Source organism: Eublepharis macularius, chromosome 5 (genome assembly GCF_028583425.1).
Source record: "Eublepharis macularius isolate TG4126 chromosome 5, MPM_Emac_v1.0, whole genome shotgun sequence".
In the NCBI taxonomy this organism is placed as follows: Eukaryota; Metazoa; Chordata; class Lepidosauria; order Squamata; family Eublepharidae; genus Eublepharis; species Eublepharis macularius.
In genome coordinates, this window is record NC_072794.1 from 63,983,160 (window position 1) to 64,000,542 (window position 17,383).

Sequence of the window (17,383 nt, forward strand, 5' to 3'; positions counted from 1 at the left end):
CCAATTTGAATCATGCCCCATATATCATTTAATTTGGCCCTTGATTTCACTTGAAAAAAGATCTGAAAACCCTATGTCATGACTTAGATATTTTCCACATAAGAACAGGTTTATATGTTTTCCATGTTGCATAGCTGCTGATAACAGCATAGTGTCAGCAAGGCTTCCACTTACCCTGCTCCATTGCCTTAGCAGTTGTCACTCCAGACCTGTGTTACAAGGACTTTTGTTAGTTTTGTTTTTAATTGGCAAGAGCTTTTTCAGGTTTTTTTAAAAAACTGGAATTTAACAACATTATATTATTGTAATATTATAACAATCTAGGTATCGGGTTGTTCAAATTCTTAGCTTTCATCATTTTTTAAAAAAGTCTCTAGCCCATTTAATTGTGGAGCTGTAAGGGGAAAGGCATATCTCAGCAACAAGACACTAGAAACTTACTTAAAAAAACAAATGCTAACTATTCAGAGAATCTGATATAGAGATTGGTATAACATTATAATTATATAATTATATAATTATAATTATTAATGTTGTGGGGGTAATAATAACATACTTTGTAAACCACTCTGAGTGGGCATTAAGTTGTCCTGATGGGCGGTATATAAATCGAATGTTGTTGTTGTTGTTATTGGCCAGGGATTCTGGAAGTTTTTTGCCGTATTCTGGGCATGGAGCAGGACTGTGTGTGGTGCAGGTAGTTGTGCATTTCCTGCATTCTGAAGGGGGTTGGACTAGATGATCCTGGAGTCCCTTCCAACTCTATGATTCTGTATTTAATTGCTGATTTAGGTGATTTTAAAATGCCCCCCGTTACTGGTGGGGGAGAATTGCTGCTGGGGGGGGGGCAATGTCAGGGGCAGGGGAAATGGATACTCTAGGGTACCACCAGGAATATCCAAACTTCTGAACTTTCCATTCACACAATAGCTATCCGTGGAAAGACTGGAGAAAAGTCAGGGAAAGTCTGCTTTCCATCAGCATCATACTGGGAGGGTAACAACCGATGTGGAAAAGGTCTTAAACATGTTCTTTATTAAGAGAATTATATTCTGCACAAATCAGATTCAAGGTTAAGTTCTAACAGTCCAATTCCAAGCAGTACAATTACTACCTTCTAAGCCCATTAGATACCTTTTATCTGGAGACAGTTTTGTGAGGACTACATCATTTAATTCTCCAAATTTGTGTAATTTAAAAGACTTTTAGAATCCCTAGCACAGATACAGGTTCTAAGTTTCTTGGTCCAGGATGTGTTTAACAATGTTTTAAATATGGATATGTCCAAAGTTTAAATGATGTCTGCTCTCCCATGGAACAGTACATGGTGGTAATTAATAGGCACTTCACAATGAAGGTGTAATTACCACTGATTTATGCTGCTGTGAAAAGTACAATTATTTGGGCTGACAGACTGAAATTCCAAAAATAAGCGACACGATTGAGTTTTTCAATAAAGCTGGAGTGGTTTGAGATAAGAAACATCCATTATGTTTGAGGGATTAATGGATATTCCTTTAAAACAAGAAGCACTCTTTAAAGTATGGGAATTAGGCAACCTTTCAGTGTAATAAAAGTGTGTGTTCAGGCCTCCTCTCAAAGGAGATTCACTCATGGTTTCAGTATTCTTGCCGTTGAATAGCACAAGCCATTGTCATATAGTATATTAACATTCAGCTCAAGATTGAAGGCATGTTTTCCAAAACAATCCCAGTGTATTGCTTTTTGGGAACTCTAAAATACTTAGAAGCCTTTTTCATTTTTGGTAATTGATATTAACTAGGGGCATATTTCGAATACAAATCAGAGCTGGGAATTCCCTATTTAGTTTTGGATTCTGTACTTCTGACCTGAAATTCAACAGGGAATTAAAGGCACTGTTTCAGACTGGAAATATGTGAATTCACACCCTTAGTATTAACAGACTCCGGTGATTAGTAACACTCTTCCTTTTGATCTGTTGATTAGGATATCTGCAGATGAAGAAGAGAATCCTTAACTGATTAAGAAGTTGAGAGGTATCATTAAAGAACCACATCCTTTTATCCTAATTTCAGACTTGGGAATATATCAAATTGTAGTACTATGCAAACCATATGATATATGCCAAAATCCCCATATTTTTTAAACATCAATAAAAGCAAAACTACTTGAGTTTAATTTTATGAACAAACATAATACTATAAAATGTTTTTCTCTTTGATTTCACTCCTACTCCCAGCCTTTGATATTCCTACAAGCATAGTATAGCCTGCCATTAGACATCTGGGTTAAACTCTAGAGCTTATGGAATTTGATCATGGCTTTCCCTGTCATTTTAATCTTTTAAAAAACACTGGCAAAACAGATACTGTAGCAGACTATGGAGTTGACTTTCATCTGTAGTAGCCAACCCTATTTTCTTTAGTTTTTTCTCATGCTTCAGAAAGTTGAGTAACGTATCTGAGCTTAAAAAGTAAAATTATTCCTGGGATGTTAGTAACTAGGTTTTTAAATGCTCAGTTTAAGAAATGATAAATTATTTCATTCCACAAAGGTGAGCTGATCCAGTCATAGGGCATGCGTTAATTTTCAACAGAGATGTGAAATGGCCTCTCTACTTCATAGATGCAGCATATGCCAGCCTCCACCAAATAGTAGAAAGCAGGCACTCATCCAGAAACAAAAAGGACTTCAGAATGAAAGTGCTGTTGAAATGCATTTGCAGTGCTTGACAAAAGACATCAGAAGTTCTTGCTTACTGTTTTTTTTCCCCAGTGGTGTATAATGATATTTGACGTATCAAATGAGAAACTGCAAGTAATAGATTTGTAAGACTTCTAATTATAACACAGAAGAGGGAGAGGAAGATGGCTAATTGGTGATGAGTGAGAGAAATATATTGGATTCAAATCTTAAAGTAACTGGTATACTGCTCTCCTGGCTGGTGGCATGACCAACTATGGCTGGAGGCCACCCTTTGTGTCTCCAGAGGAGGCGGCAGCTGCATTGTCCTGGCTATCTGTAAACTTGCAAGCAGGGAGTGGAGCTTGATGCCTTATAAGGCTGCTCCGCCCCTCGGCATTTCAGTTTCACCTTTGTGTTTGGCTCACCCACCCGACTTGTCGCAATGCAGGTTTAGCCGGTCGCTGATTTACAGGGCCAGGCAGGAATTTTTTCTCCTTTTCCAGCAATTGGTAAATAAGGTTGAGGTATTTTTCAACTACCTTGCCCTGCTTGCATAGGTAGCAGTAATTGGCTTGTGGTGGGGCTGTAATTATTTCACTCTTGGCAGATTAGAAGTTGGGTAAAGCTTGGGGTGGTCGGAACTTTAAGGGGGGAATCATTTTGTCTGGCCAGCCAAATCCCAGCCATGCACATGGATGGTTCATACCCGGGGCAGCGAGGCTCATCCAGACAGGTCAAGGCAGAGGTCCAGGGATGACCACAGGGCTTGGCCCATACCACTAGTTAGGCCCTTGCCATGTTGACAGTTTATGTTGTTATTCAATAAAACAGCCCTTTAGTTCCCAAGTCTTGTGTCTGCCTCTTTATTCCAGCTGCAGGGGTTGGGGGTGGACCACAACTTCTTCACCTGCCATTATAAGTGAATGAAGAAAAAACCTGTCTTCTAACTTCAACTTATTACCCCACAAAGTATGGCCTGTTTAGTGGGCCATGTTAATTTGAGGACCATGATTATATAATGCACATAATTTAGTGTCACATTATCCACTTATCTCCCCAATAGGGACCTAAATTAGCTTATTACAACCCTTCCTCCCTCCTCCATTTCTATATTTGAGAAGAAAGATTGCAGTGATTTTAATATTTTAAAAACTTGTACAATACATGAGCATTAGTTTTCAGGGAAAATTGTTGGCTTGAAAACTTTGGGCCCCTACTGTCTTTTCTGACTTATCTTAGGCAAGTGTGGAGCAATAATTACACTTGTTCATTTACAGATATCACTGTTCAGTTCTATTTGTTCATTCATTCAATTTGCCCACACGAAGGAGCAGTTTCAGAATCCTTTCATTTGTACTATATTGGCCCTTAAGTAAAATGATTAACAAAAACATAAATTGGAACTGAGATTTTATATTGCAAACTTCTCAGATTTGGCATTTGGCTACTTCAGGGGTTGGAAAAGAATCACTGAATAGCTGGGGGAGTTGGGGTGAGGTCTGCTTATGCTTTCACAAAATATTTCAAGCTCTTGAAATGTGTAAAAATTTAAGTATATCTAACATGAAGAATTCATCTAAATCGTTTTTTAAATTTTATATTATTAGAGCACCTGCATAACTGAGGTTGGGCTGTGATAAATAGCCCAGGGTGGAGCAGACTGCTGCTCTGGAGGACCAGTACTGGCTAGAAGCTAGATGAGTCTCAATGGTGCTGGTGATGCTTAAGGAACTGTTCAGCTTGGACCCAGCTGATGGGGATGTCTATGGACATTCTTCTATTGCCTTCTCTGACATGATTTCCTGCTGCCCCTTCAGTACTACCTGACAGGGTCTGCTCAGCTAGAAGGTCTCCAATAGCAGCAGCAGGTGTATGCTCATCTATTGCATCTTCCTGCCTTGCCTGAGCTTCTGAGCTTGACTTGCTCCTGGGCCATTTTAATTTCCCAATCTGCCACTGGCAACAGCAAGTTAAAAGATGGAGAAATGTCCTGTCTGCTCTTCTGCCTGCTTCTCAGGCTCTAACCTCATAAATCCTTTTGATTGAATTTATGCATGAAAGTTATTTTATGATTGAAATACAAACTCTGTACTATTCAAACACATTTTAATTTTGTTTAAAGTAAAGCTTCACATTGTTTTGCCTATCCCATGGCATTTCTCTCCTCCCAGGTTAGAAAAAGTGGAAGTTGCTCTTAATTTGTTCCTGCTGCTCCCCAAAGCACAACACTATCACCATGCCCCTTGTGTCTTTCCTCATCATCTTATATACTAATATACAAGTGGCCTTAATCTGAAGATACTTAAATCTGGAGATTGGAGTCATGAATGGACAAGACAGAACTTCCTATACACCTGAAAAATGCCTCAATTTTGCAGAAAAATCCGAAATCTTAAAAAACCCAAAACATTGTGGGTTTAAAAAAAACCCAAAAATGATAAAAAAGAATGCCTATAGCTTTAACCAGATGCCCTCAGCGGCTGTAGCTAGACAACCATAAGAGTTTTGCCAGTATTCCAGGCATGGTTACTGTAAGTAAAAGACAGGGAGAGGAGGCAGGGCACTTTCCAGGGCTATTTTGGCTTTCGAGTGAGGGCTCATTGGGACCAGGCCCAGAAGAAATAGGGTTTTTGGGTCCCCATTGTGGAAAAAGGCAATAGATAAATGACAAATTAAGAAATATAGGTGAAGATGGGGGGAACAGATAAAAGTAAGTTATTTAGTTTGAAGGAGAGAATGACTTGGGAAAGGTGAACATATGGAGGCTACCAGGAGGACTGAAAGAGGAAATAGTGTCAGGAGGGGATACAGGGGAAAGTGAAGTACCCCCACAAGTCCTTTCAGGTTCCCCTCCACACAACTGGGCCCAGTTTAGCTGGCACCACACAATTTGGCCATATGGGAGAGGCTACCAGGGGGAGAGAGGGAAAGGTAGGGGGCATACAAAGGTGGGTGGAAAGGAGGCAAGAAAGGGGAGAATGGCTATGGGGGAACAGGGAAGGGAAAGAAGACATGGTGGGGGAGGGGGAAAGGAAAGGGAAAGGAGGTGCCCCCCTGCAATTCCTTTTGGCTCCCCCCCCCCCCGTAAATATATCTAAATCTCAAGCTGGTCAACTCTCTGGATACTTAAATCTGGAAATTTTAAATGTTAAAATTTAAGTTTGTGATGCATACCAAAAATACGTTATTAAATATTTACTCAGTAATTTTTCAAAAATGCACATGGAATTATTTAAGTATATGGTGATGGCAGGGGCACACAAAGCAGGGCTTCCAAAGATTACTAGAGAGGATGGGTAGGTTTATATGGCAGAAGGCAGAACTTAAGGTAGGTCTTTCAGTTGATTGGGGTAGGGGTTGTCACTTAGGTTGCTCCACCCCCTTAATACCCAGTCATTCTGACTAGGCAGTTACCTTACTATTTCCTTACTTGCACAAAGCCATCTACCAACTCAACGTTGGACATGTTTGTTCTTTACTGCTCTTTACTGGGAAATGCTCAGGATAGGGCTTCTCTGACTTGCAGATCCCTCAGTGAACAAGGTGAGTGGCAGAACAGTTATTTTGAAGTTTTCCACACACCGTTTTTAAAAAAAGATGTAGAGGGTGTATTAAACCTTTACAACCTTTACAACTTTGAATAATGATACTTTGCAACTTTGAATCACAATAAATATTGAATGAAATCATATGTAATGATGATTTGCTTTACTGAATAGAACATATCCAAAGGTTTGTTTAAAAGTTTATTTGTACATACAGTTATCCAAATTCCACTGCAACGAGCTCCCCTTGTTGCCTCGAGGATATCAAGTCAATACTGTAACTCCAGGTTTGTTCAATGTCACATTCCATCTCTCACACAACATGAGGCTTTTCAAATCCCTAGAACAAAGTTTTGTTTTTGCTGTAATAAACTTTCACAGTTGCTTTACTATATGCAAAGAAAAAAAGTATTGCATAACGTAACCACATTTGGAAGCAGTACTTATTCAAATTTGTAAAGGTTCCATGTGGACATCCAGTATATCTATGTATTGAACACAATCAAATGCACAAATATGTTCTTCAGAATAGCTTTAAAAACATGAATGAAGCCATATCGAAATCCCAATTTTGGAAATGTATTATTTATGGAAATTTATTCTCAAAATATTTCAATGTAAATAAGTATTCAGAGTTCACCGAAACAACTGGGTATAAATTTGTGTTCATCTGTCAAATAGATAACATCCCAAAAAATGTTAAGCATTATAAGTGTTCTTGACAATGTGCTAGAATGAGCAGAGATAAAAATACTCTTTGAAATCATGGTTATTAAGAAAAATTCTATTAATTCCTCTTTACCCAGTTTTTCCCTGAAATCCATCAATCCCTTTCTTTTTCTCATTTGAGAAATTCAGTCAGTTTCTAATCAATTCCTTTTTGATCAAAGAGAAATCTAAAGACAGGAGGACCAAGAAAGTTTATGTAAATTTTCAGAAATTCACTTCATAGTTCATTAGAAGCTGTTGCTCTAACTAATATCAGGTTTCAGGCAGCCTACAGATTCTGTTCCTTTTACAGTAAATAGTTTTACACTGAGATGAGACTTGGCTGTACCTTGGGGTCCTTGGTTCTATTGCATCAGCTAATGAGGTTAAACACCTCCATCACTAATAACATGATTCCCTTGTGTGCCTTGCCTCTGAGACAATGTACCATGTATGATGTTGTCAAAAAGAATGATAATTATAGCACCTATTAACGCTACTATGAAGCAAAGCAAGTGTGAGATAAGAATCAAACACCCCAGTAACCATTTCAAGACGTAGGTCATGCTGTTGACATTTATCAATTAGGCCAACTCTTTTAAATAATGGAAAAGAGCAGGAGTCCAATAACACCTATAAGACTAACAAAATTAGTGGTAGGGTAAGAGCACTGCTGGCACCAGGGTTTCTGATGCCTGCGGCAAACCCCCCCCCCCCCCGCGTGCACAATGCTCGCGCCACGGACTGCACACTGATGTCATTGCACGATGACATCATTGCATGACACAAGCCGGGGGCATTCGCCAGCGGATGGCTGGGGGGTAAGCGGAGGCTGCTCCGTGCTCTGCATGCCGCCCCAGCAGCGGCTCATGGCTGCTGCGTCTGGCTGGGGGCATGTGGCGGTGGTGGCGGCAGCGGCACGGGGCTGGCTGGCTGGCTGCAGCAGCTGCAGGCCAGCCACGCCAGCTCCGTGGTGCACGCCTCCGCCCCGACACCCCCTCCGGCACCTCTCCAGTGCCCTCACTCCCTGAGGCCACCACCTACCTGGCCTCAATGGGCGCACCGGCCCTGGGTAAGAGCTTTCGTGAGCCACAGCTCACTTCTTCAGAAAGCTCATACCATACCACTAATTTTGTTAGTCTTATAGGTGCTACTAGACACTTGTTCTTTTCCACTACTACAGACAGATGAACATGGCTACCCATATTAATGTATTTTTAATTGAGCCCTGGGCGCCATCATGTGTGGTTTGTTAATTCTGTGGCAGGTAAAGTGTGGCTTGTGTTTCCTAGATTGTGATGTCTAAGATATAGACATAGGAGAACTACTTCTATAACATCATTCCGGTGTTTAAGGTGCAGTACATTTGGAGCATTAAATGCTTCAATTTTGTCTTTTTAAGTACTTGAAGCAGGGCCAAAGGAAATTGGTTTTCTAACCATAAGGACCATCTATCAAGGGCACTGATGCTAGGATTGAACCTGTTTTTTTTTAAGGGAAAGAACTGAATTCTGCAACTTAAACTCATGACATAAATGAAGCAAATTTGTGCATATGTGCATATATGAGCCTGCTTTCGATAAGGAGGGCAAAGATGAATACTGAAGCCATTACCCACTGGGGGGAAAAATCGTACAGATACAGCTAGAACTATATGAGAACAGTTGCTGAATTTGACTAAGAAAATCATAGAAGACGTCTTTGCACGAAGATACAGGGCTAGCCTTGCACCCATAGCAAGACATGACAGAAAGAGAGTCTAATTCAAAGAAGTTGGAGATACTATTCAAGGATGGGTGTATTTGTTGAGGGCCAAAAGATATTCATATGTATAAGAAATCATTAATTTTCCATGGACTTTGTTAAGATAAAATGTAGCAAGAATGAATTAATAGTTGTTATATACTTTTAAAAGATGTTTCAAATATAGATAACCTTGTCTGGTGTTTGAAGTTATAAGATAATTAGCCAAGACAGATAGTTATTGTTAGGAGATGGTTTTGAAACCCTGTATTTATTATGAGAAGCTGAATTAATCGGGAAGTCCTTTCTAGAAGGGACTTCTTGCCTGTGACCTGCTTATCTTTGGGTAAGATACTTTCTTGGACAAATGTAATTGCTCTCCTATAATATCTATGTAGTTATACTGGATGATATGATTTTCTGTTAATTAAGCTGATCTTAAGAATGCTGAATAATTATGCTACATTCATAAAGGTTTATTTATTTATTTTTCTATTTATTTATCTATTCAATTTGTCGTCCACTCTCCCTGCAGGAATGGAAGCAGAGATTTTATCATTGTATTACTTATGTACTATACCTGGTAACGAACTTGAAACATTATTTGTGATGTAACTTTTGCCAAGAGCTAAATAATCTGCTATAGGCTATAGGAAAATTAACTAGATGCTTAGAGCTTCTTAAGTGCATGTCTATATCTGAATCAGGCCTGACCAGAGTCATTCACAACATAGCTCTGTCCAGCTTTTGGATATCACCAGGCATTACCAATGCCCTTTCAAAGTTATTGTTTAAGTTTAGATTTTAAAAAATATGATTCAGAGATTTCTCAGGATGCAGAATTCTGTCATTTGATCCCAGCTTCTGTGCTTGCATGGTAAAATCAAAGAAGAACAGCATATTAATTGCATCTGTCTCCAGCTGTCCTTGCTGAGACTGCCACATTTCTAGGTGGCCCATCAAATAAATAAATAAGCAGTTATTTTTTCTTATCAAATAGAACTTTCTCTCCAAACATGTATAAATGGCTATGAATAGTTAGTATCTGGCAATGAAGCCATCTGTAGGATTCCTTTACAGAGCACCTTGACTCTCTCTTCTTCCTGCCTTCCATGTTTGATTTCATTTTTATGTTTAGACTTGTTGGTGCTTCTTTCATTTCTATGAAAGCAAACTCCAAAAAGCTAATAGCATAATAAGAGGAGCACCGAGCTGTTTTACAAGCCAGTAATCTGGTACTGTTATTGAAACACTCTAAGCAGCCATCAGCCTTATAGTTTATCCACTCGGGAACCAAATTATTGCCTCATAAAACAGCTTGGCACTTCTATTATGTCTTAAATATAATTGTATTTAAAGACCTTGTTGGTTTCATTTAGGAAAAATTAGCTTTTATCTTATTAAATAAAAAGGAGTCTCTAATAACTTTAATGATTTTTCATGAATTAATGTGATATTTAGAACTTCATAGGCAAATATATTTATGTATACTCACAAAAAGTCATGCATTTTTAAAGTTATTTTTCGACCACCTGAGCAACTTCTCCAAACTCCAAGTTATGAGGAAAATATATTGTCTATCATCCAGCAGCTCAGACTCATGTATAGAGCTCCACATGATCAGAGGCTTCTCCATTCTCTTATATGGAACATTTGCATATATAGATCCAGAAGAGTTAGCTGTGTTAGTCTGTAGTAGCAAAATAGAAAACAGTCCAGTAGCACCTTTAAGACTAACCAACTTTACTGTAGCATAAGCTTCCAAGCACTGCTGACACCAGGGTCTCTGGTGCCTGCAGCAAATCCCCCCCCCCACATGCACTGCACGCGCACCACGGACTGCGTGATGTCGTCATCGCCCAGCACAAGCTGGGGCATTCGCCGGAGGATGGCTGGGGTGGCGGGCGGAGGCTGCTCTGCGCTCTGCACGCTGCCCCGGCAGCGGCTCGTGGCTGCTGCACCTGGCTGGGGGCGTGTGGCGGCGGCAGCGGCAGCGGCACAGGGCTGACTGGCTGCAGCAGCTGCGGGCCAGCCACGCCAGCTCCATGGCGCATGCCTACGCCCCCGACACCCCCTCCGGCGCCTCTCCAGGGCCCTCGCGCCTGAGGCCACCATCTACCTGGCCTCTATGGGTGCGCTGGCCCTGCTTCCAAGAATCACAGTTCTGTTCATCAGATGCATGGCGAAGAGAACATCTCTTCCCATGCATCTGACAAAGAGAACTGTGATTCTTGAAAGCTTACGCTACAGTAAAGTTGGTTAGTCTTAAAGGTGCTACTGGACTCTTTTCTAATTTGCCTGTATGGAGAATAAGACTGAGCATATGTCCTAGAACTAAGAGACTTTTGTCAGTTCAGATCCAAATCCAAGGAGTTTACTCTACACATCACCTTTTTCTTATGGAACTCAGTCAGGAGAAACATTTTTTTTAATCAATTTTATTGAATGGGTTAACATACATTCCCATAATACATAATACAACTACATTTACCCTTTAAATCAGTATATATGCCCCCATCCCTTCCCCCTCCCCCTTTTCCCTTTTTGACTCCCAACAGCACTATAACCCCTTTATTTCTTATTATTATCTCTATTCAAATACTTGTCCCTATTATAAAAGGTAAAGCTTTTACTTATTCTCTATACATTTTAATAATTGTCCAGAGACCACAACTGTCCTTTCACATCCCACTTAGTCAGGAGAAACATCTGTACACTGTAATATCTTTCTGCATCTAGAACATTGTGGTGTATTGAGGTATTGGATTTTCACCTGGAAAATTTGACATCCTGTGATTACATCTTAATAATACAGCACATATGATGATATGGAAGTACAACATGGAATTTCCTGTACTGAGAAGTAATTATATTCAGGGTCCAAGGAACTGTTAACAAAGCTTTGTTCACAGAATGGATCCTTCTCATCATTATCTTTTTAGAATTTTAGGGCCAAGCTACAAGTGACGAATGGCACTTGAACGGCAAGTTTATTTCTCCCTGTTCACTTGCGCTCCATTCAATCCACTTGCTGTTCAAGTGTCATTCGTCACTTGTAGCTTGGCCCTTAGAAGAAAGGCAGTCTTGAAGGTCATGGACTGTCCTAGATGTGGTATGAAGTTGCAGCTAAAGGAGGAAATCATATATCTACCCAGCTACATGACCTAAGGGTCTTTTCCTCATTCAAAAGTGAGTTTGGATGTAGCTATGACTTCCTTCATAATTCTATTTTATATCAAGTCTTGATGCCTTAACAGTTAATAACCTTATAAGGATTGTGGATATCTCTTGTGATGAAATTTCCCTATAAAATTACTGTATGTGCACACTTTAATTACTGTTGCATGTAGTTAGAGTATTGCGGGAATTCTTTGTTAGAAATATTAGGTTGGATACAATGAACAGTGAATGGAGATCCACTTATTGACTGGATCTTTGACATCTCCCCTTCTTATGGAAGACCCTTCATGAAAAGTGGATTGGATGACTGTCTGGAACAGTGAAAAATGAGGCACGTAAGGCTGTAGTGGAATGGATATTGTCCGGGGTCTGAGCCCCAGCCCCCAGACTTGACAAGAGGGAACAGCAGGTCAGCTGGGCCGACGGGCAAACAGAGGGGGCAGCCAGCAGCCAGCAGGTCAACTGGTCAGCCAGCAGACAGTAGGTCAACCGGTCTGACTGGCAAGCAGAGGGGGCAGCCGGGGGACAGCAGGTCAACCCCTCCCATGGGCAAATGGAGCCAGAACCTGCCTGTGCCAGGGGCAAGGGGCAAAGGCCCAGGGCCTCAGGAGGCAGGGGGAGACAGAAGGAGGCCAGCGAGTCCCACTCCCCTGGGGAAGGAAAGGGGACTAAGCAAGGCAGAAGGGGGCAAGGGCAGAGGGATTGGGGGCCCAGCAGTCACCCACCCAAAAACCTTACCTGAGGAGGAGAAGCAGCAGCAGCCCCAACAACCCAAAGCCACGCCCCAGCTAGAAAATAGTAGCCTGGCCCAGGAGTTGCCAAAAGCCAAGCCACTCCAGGTGGGGCTATTGGAGGCACTCTGCAGGAAGCCCTGGGCAACCAGCCAAGGAGCCGCAGCTGGACCCACCTTCAGTCATCAGCTCAGCCAGGCAGGCCGGGCTGCTAGCCAGGGGACTGCAGCTGGACAGGCCTGCAGCAATCAGCCAAGGCAGGGAGGCTGGGCAGCCAGGGAACAAGGCACAGCTGGTGCTGGTCAGTGGGGCCAGATCAGCTACCCCAGCTGCAACTGCTTGGTGCAGCCCAAGACCAGGCTGGAAGAGGGGTGGGACAGTAGAAGGAAGCCCTATAAAAGCTGGCTGGGAAGAGCCCTGTGGTGGTGGGTGTGAGTAGGGAGTGATGATGTGGAGTGAGAGTGGTGCAATGCAAGCGTGGAGGTTTGGAAGAGAGCTCTGGGAGGAAGAAGTGAAAGAGGACGCAGAGGGTAAGCAGGCCAGGTTGAGCAGGCCAGCGAGTGGACTGAGAGGGAGTCTGGGTGAGGTATACCGCCCCTCCTTCCACAGAGCAGGGTCCTGCAGAATCCCTGGCCCCCCTATGATGTCAGGAGCAGACCGCCCAGTGCCACGCCCAGTGGCAGCGGTGGCAAGCCCTGACAGATATATCAACACAAATCTTCCCCTCATCTTGGGCACATAGAAGTACCCTGGATTGGCAACACAGTTTTGAAAAAAAATTAAATTTTTAAGGAATGTTATGTTTCTCACAAAATTGTCAGCCTGCTTGTGTGCCATGTCAATGATGCTGACATGCTGTTTCAGGAAACAACATTTTTTTCCCTTTGATGAAGCAAATTATAATTTTATAGCTTTATAAATTGGATCCTGAAAGAAGAAATAAGATGTTGTCTGTTTTTCTCAGTTTTTTATAGTGGTTCATGCTATACTCATTTTGTACATATACATATAAATAGAATTCTTACCTTTGACCAATTTATGGATAAAATCCGCTGAATAAAACTGGTGACCTCTGAAGACCCTCATATGAAATTGCAGCCATTACGCCAATATGACCACTTCAAGAAAGAAATTTATATTTTTAAACATGACTGCTGACTTTTTGATTTCCTGTGATAGAAATGTCAAACTTAAAAAAACCCTCTTCTCTGATTTATAACAAATAAATATATTCAATAAAACAGAACATTCAAAGGAAACATTCTTAAAAATTATGATTTGACCATTTTGTTCCAGCCATTGGTCTTATATTTGTTTTAAGTAAATAAAAATAACAGTATTCATTTGTTTTTATAGCAATGTATTCTAAATACCTTCGAATAAGTCCTGTGCTTGTTGTTATTTCTATATCTGTATTTCATTTACAGAAAATTCAGTTTTGTGCAAAACTGGATCACAGGTACTTAAGATATTCTCAACTATGCAATTGCTCCATTGAATTTGCTTTGTCCTGATATGACAGGACAAGCTGAACTATGTTTTTCACCCACTTTATTTCACTGCCTGATTAATACATATTTGTCCATTTATTAGTTCCATATTTATTATTTTTCAAAGCAATGCCAGGATAAAGGAAGCCCAGAAGTTCTATCAACTGAGAAGCAGCAACTGATCTCTGTAGCCAGCATTTCTTGCCTTCTAACATTCTCATCTCAATCAAGCCCACCAACACAAATACAGCTTCATGGAACAGTGTAACATTGTAGTGTGGAAGGCTGCGAGGTGACCCGTGAGTCCTCCTGAATGGCAATGGGGCACTCCAACTGACTCACCTGAATGTAAACATGGTCAAGCCAGAAGTGGTGTCATGACTCATGATGCTGTCAGGTAGACAGTCCCTACCTTCTTGGCCTGCCTTCTTCCCTCAAAAGGAGGTGCAAACTAGAAGTGGGAGGAGATTGTCTAAAAATACTGGAACAGAAATTAAAGGTATCAATCTGATAGATAGCATGGTGATACGGGGAAGTCAGCACAGGTTTTTCCCCAAAAGGTCCTGCTAGATGAACCTCATTTCCTTCTATGATCGAGTGACAGGCTTACTGGATTGCAGGAATGCTGTTGATGTAGTTTATCTGGATTTCAGTAAAGCTTTTGACAAGGTTTCTCATGGGTTCTTATGGGTAAACTGGTGGGTTATGGACTGGACTCTAGGATGATTATATGGATAGGGAACTGGCTGTATAACCACACCCAAAGAGTAGTTGTCAATGGAAACATGTCTGATTGAAGGGAGGTGCCCAGTGGAGTGCCACAGAGCTTCATTCTGTGCCCAATGCTCTTCAATATTTTTATAAAAGATCTGGAAGACGGTGTGAAGGGATTACTCATTAAATTATTCCCAAACTGGGAGGAGTAGCAAATGCCTTTGAAGATAGGGAAAGAATTCAACAAAATCTGACCACACTGGAAAAGTAGGCAGATTTGAATAAAATTCAATTTAACATGGATAAGTGCCAGGTTCTCCACACGAGTAACAAAAATGCCAAGTATGAATACTGGATGAAGGATACTCTTCTGGGTAGCAGTGTGTGTGAACAAAATCTTGGGATGCTGGTGAATGGAAAGCTAAATATAAGCAGTCAGTGTGATGCAGCAGCAAACAAAGGGCGTGAACACAATCTTGTGGTGTATCAACAAAGGCATAACATCCACAATATTTTGCATTGGTCAATGTCCTACCTGGATTATTCTTGCAGTTCTGGAGGCCTAACTTCAAAAAAGAACGTGGACAAATTGGAACACATGCAGAGGGCAGCAGCCAGGATGATCAGAGGTCTGGAGACCAAGCCCTATGAGGAAGAGGAGGTTGAGGGGAGACATGAGTGCTCTCTTTAAGTATTTAAAAGGATTTCCTTTAGAGAAGGGAAGGGAGCTGTTCCTGTTGGCAACATTGGATACGAGTCGAAACAATGGGTTTAAACTACAAGAGGGAAGGTACCAGCTGGATGTTAGGAAAACCTTTATGTTAAGAATAATTCAGCAGGGAATTGGCTGCCTTGGGATGTGGTGGCTTCCCCCCTGCATTGGCAGTCTTCAAGAAACACCTGGATGAATACTTGTTGGGGATGCTTTAAGCTTTTTTCTGCATCAGGCAGGAGGTTGGACTAGATGGTCTGTAAGACTCTTTCCAGCTCTATGATTCTATGGACAGTAGAAAGAAGCCCCTGGAAGGTGATGCAAATAGACAACAGGGCATTTCACAGGAAGAGTGATACTTACCAGAGGCATGAGAACTTTGGAGGAAGAAGGTATATCCATCTGAAGCCATGGATTTCAGGACAGCCCAATCAAGAACATGGCAAACTCAGAGGAGCACCTAAAAGGGAACTGGAGAAAGAATTAGATGGAGGAGGGGTCAATGAGGAGACTATGGTGTTACACTATGGTGTTACACTAGTCATCTAGGGCCTCAGGCTGCTCCAGAAAATAGAAGCAGGGGCAGCTACAAACCACATGGAACTTGTGTTCATACCCTGAGAAGAAACACCAAGGCCAAGGGGAAGAAGCTGCTTAATCAGAGGAAATAATTGCCAAAATTTGTTAAAATGCAAAATGAGGTTTCTCGGTACCTTTTGTAAGAAGAATCCTGACTTGCTAAGATCATTTCAGATTCCAGCCACAAGAATGCCCACCCTCCTGGTCAGCAGCACAACTGTTTGGGGCCAGGGAGTGCCTTTTGCCTCCCTGGTGGAGGGTGAGTGGCAGAACGCTCCTTCCCAGCCATCTGGGGATCTGGGGCCAGGCACAAGAAAAGGCAGCTCCGCCCATCACTCTCGAGCAGTCATTTTGTGCTCAGCCCACCCAATTGCCCTGCAGTGGTGTAGGTTTAGCTGGTCGCTGGTTACCAGGGCCAGGTAGGATTTTTTTCTCTTCCCTCCAATTGCTCTACGGAGTGTGGAGGTTTTTTGCCTACCTTACACTTCTTAGAGATGGTCACGATCCGCATTACAATCGGAAAAAACCCACGATAATGGCGATCGCGCGATCATGACCTGGTGGATCATGATCATCCATGGCCAATGATCCAGTGATCAGGAGAGGCCTGGATCATTGCGTTCGGGCTCAGATCGGGGATCCAGACACTCAGGCGTCAGCAATCTATTCCCCTGGCAATGGAGCCAGGGGAAAGCCTGAGCTCTGTTTGCCCTCCTTCTGTCGCCCTGGAAACCCAAATGGAAGCCCAGCTTTCCTTGATCAGCAGGGCTTCCTTCCAACCACGGAGCAGCAAAGCAGAGAAGACACCTAGGGGAGGGAGGGGGAAGGGGGTGTTCTGTAGCCATGGGCACTCCAATCTCATCCCTGCAAACCCTGATAGGCAGCTCTGACGGCCAAACACAACCTCCTGTGTTACTGAATGGGACCTGTGGGGAGGCGGCTCGTCGCCACCTCCCCGTGCCGGCCAGGCCCAGCGGCTGCCACCAGCACCCACCATTCATGTATCTCTGGGAATACCAGCACGCTCCAGTTTGGCCTGGTGGGTGGGCACATGGGGGGTGCTGCCGGCAAGTGGCCAGACCCCCACCCCCTGAGGGGAGGTGGCTCGTCGCCGCCTCCCTGTGCCTGCCAGGCCTGGCAGCCACCGGCACCACCCACCTTCCCACATAATACCAGCGTGCCCTGCTTTGGCTTCCACAATCATGATCCACGATCCACAGCTGGGGAACAGGAGATGATTGACACGGATTGTTATTTTGGGATCGGCGGCGGCGCCGATCCACAATCCGCTGGATTGTTAAATTTTTTTGGATC

The 17,383-nt window shown here is 42.4% G+C and overlaps 1 long non-coding RNA gene across 2 annotated transcripts in view; it reads right to left on the reverse strand.

Moving 5' to 3' along the window:
• Positions 1-6,444: 6,444 nt before the first annotated feature.
• The window catches only part of LOC129331455 (uncharacterized), a 65,557-nt gene continuing 54,618 nt past the window's right edge, over positions 6,445-17,383 (reverse strand). For both annotated transcript variants that reach the window (XR_008597132.1, XR_008597133.1), the window contains 4 exons: positions 15,854-15,961; positions 15,314-15,423; positions 13,600-13,692; positions 6,445-6,552 (listed from right to left, as the gene is read on the reverse strand). This is a non-coding gene — a long non-coding RNA (uncharacterized LOC129331455). The remainder of the gene's footprint in view (positions 6,553-13,599; positions 13,693-15,313; positions 15,424-15,853; positions 15,962-17,383) is intronic.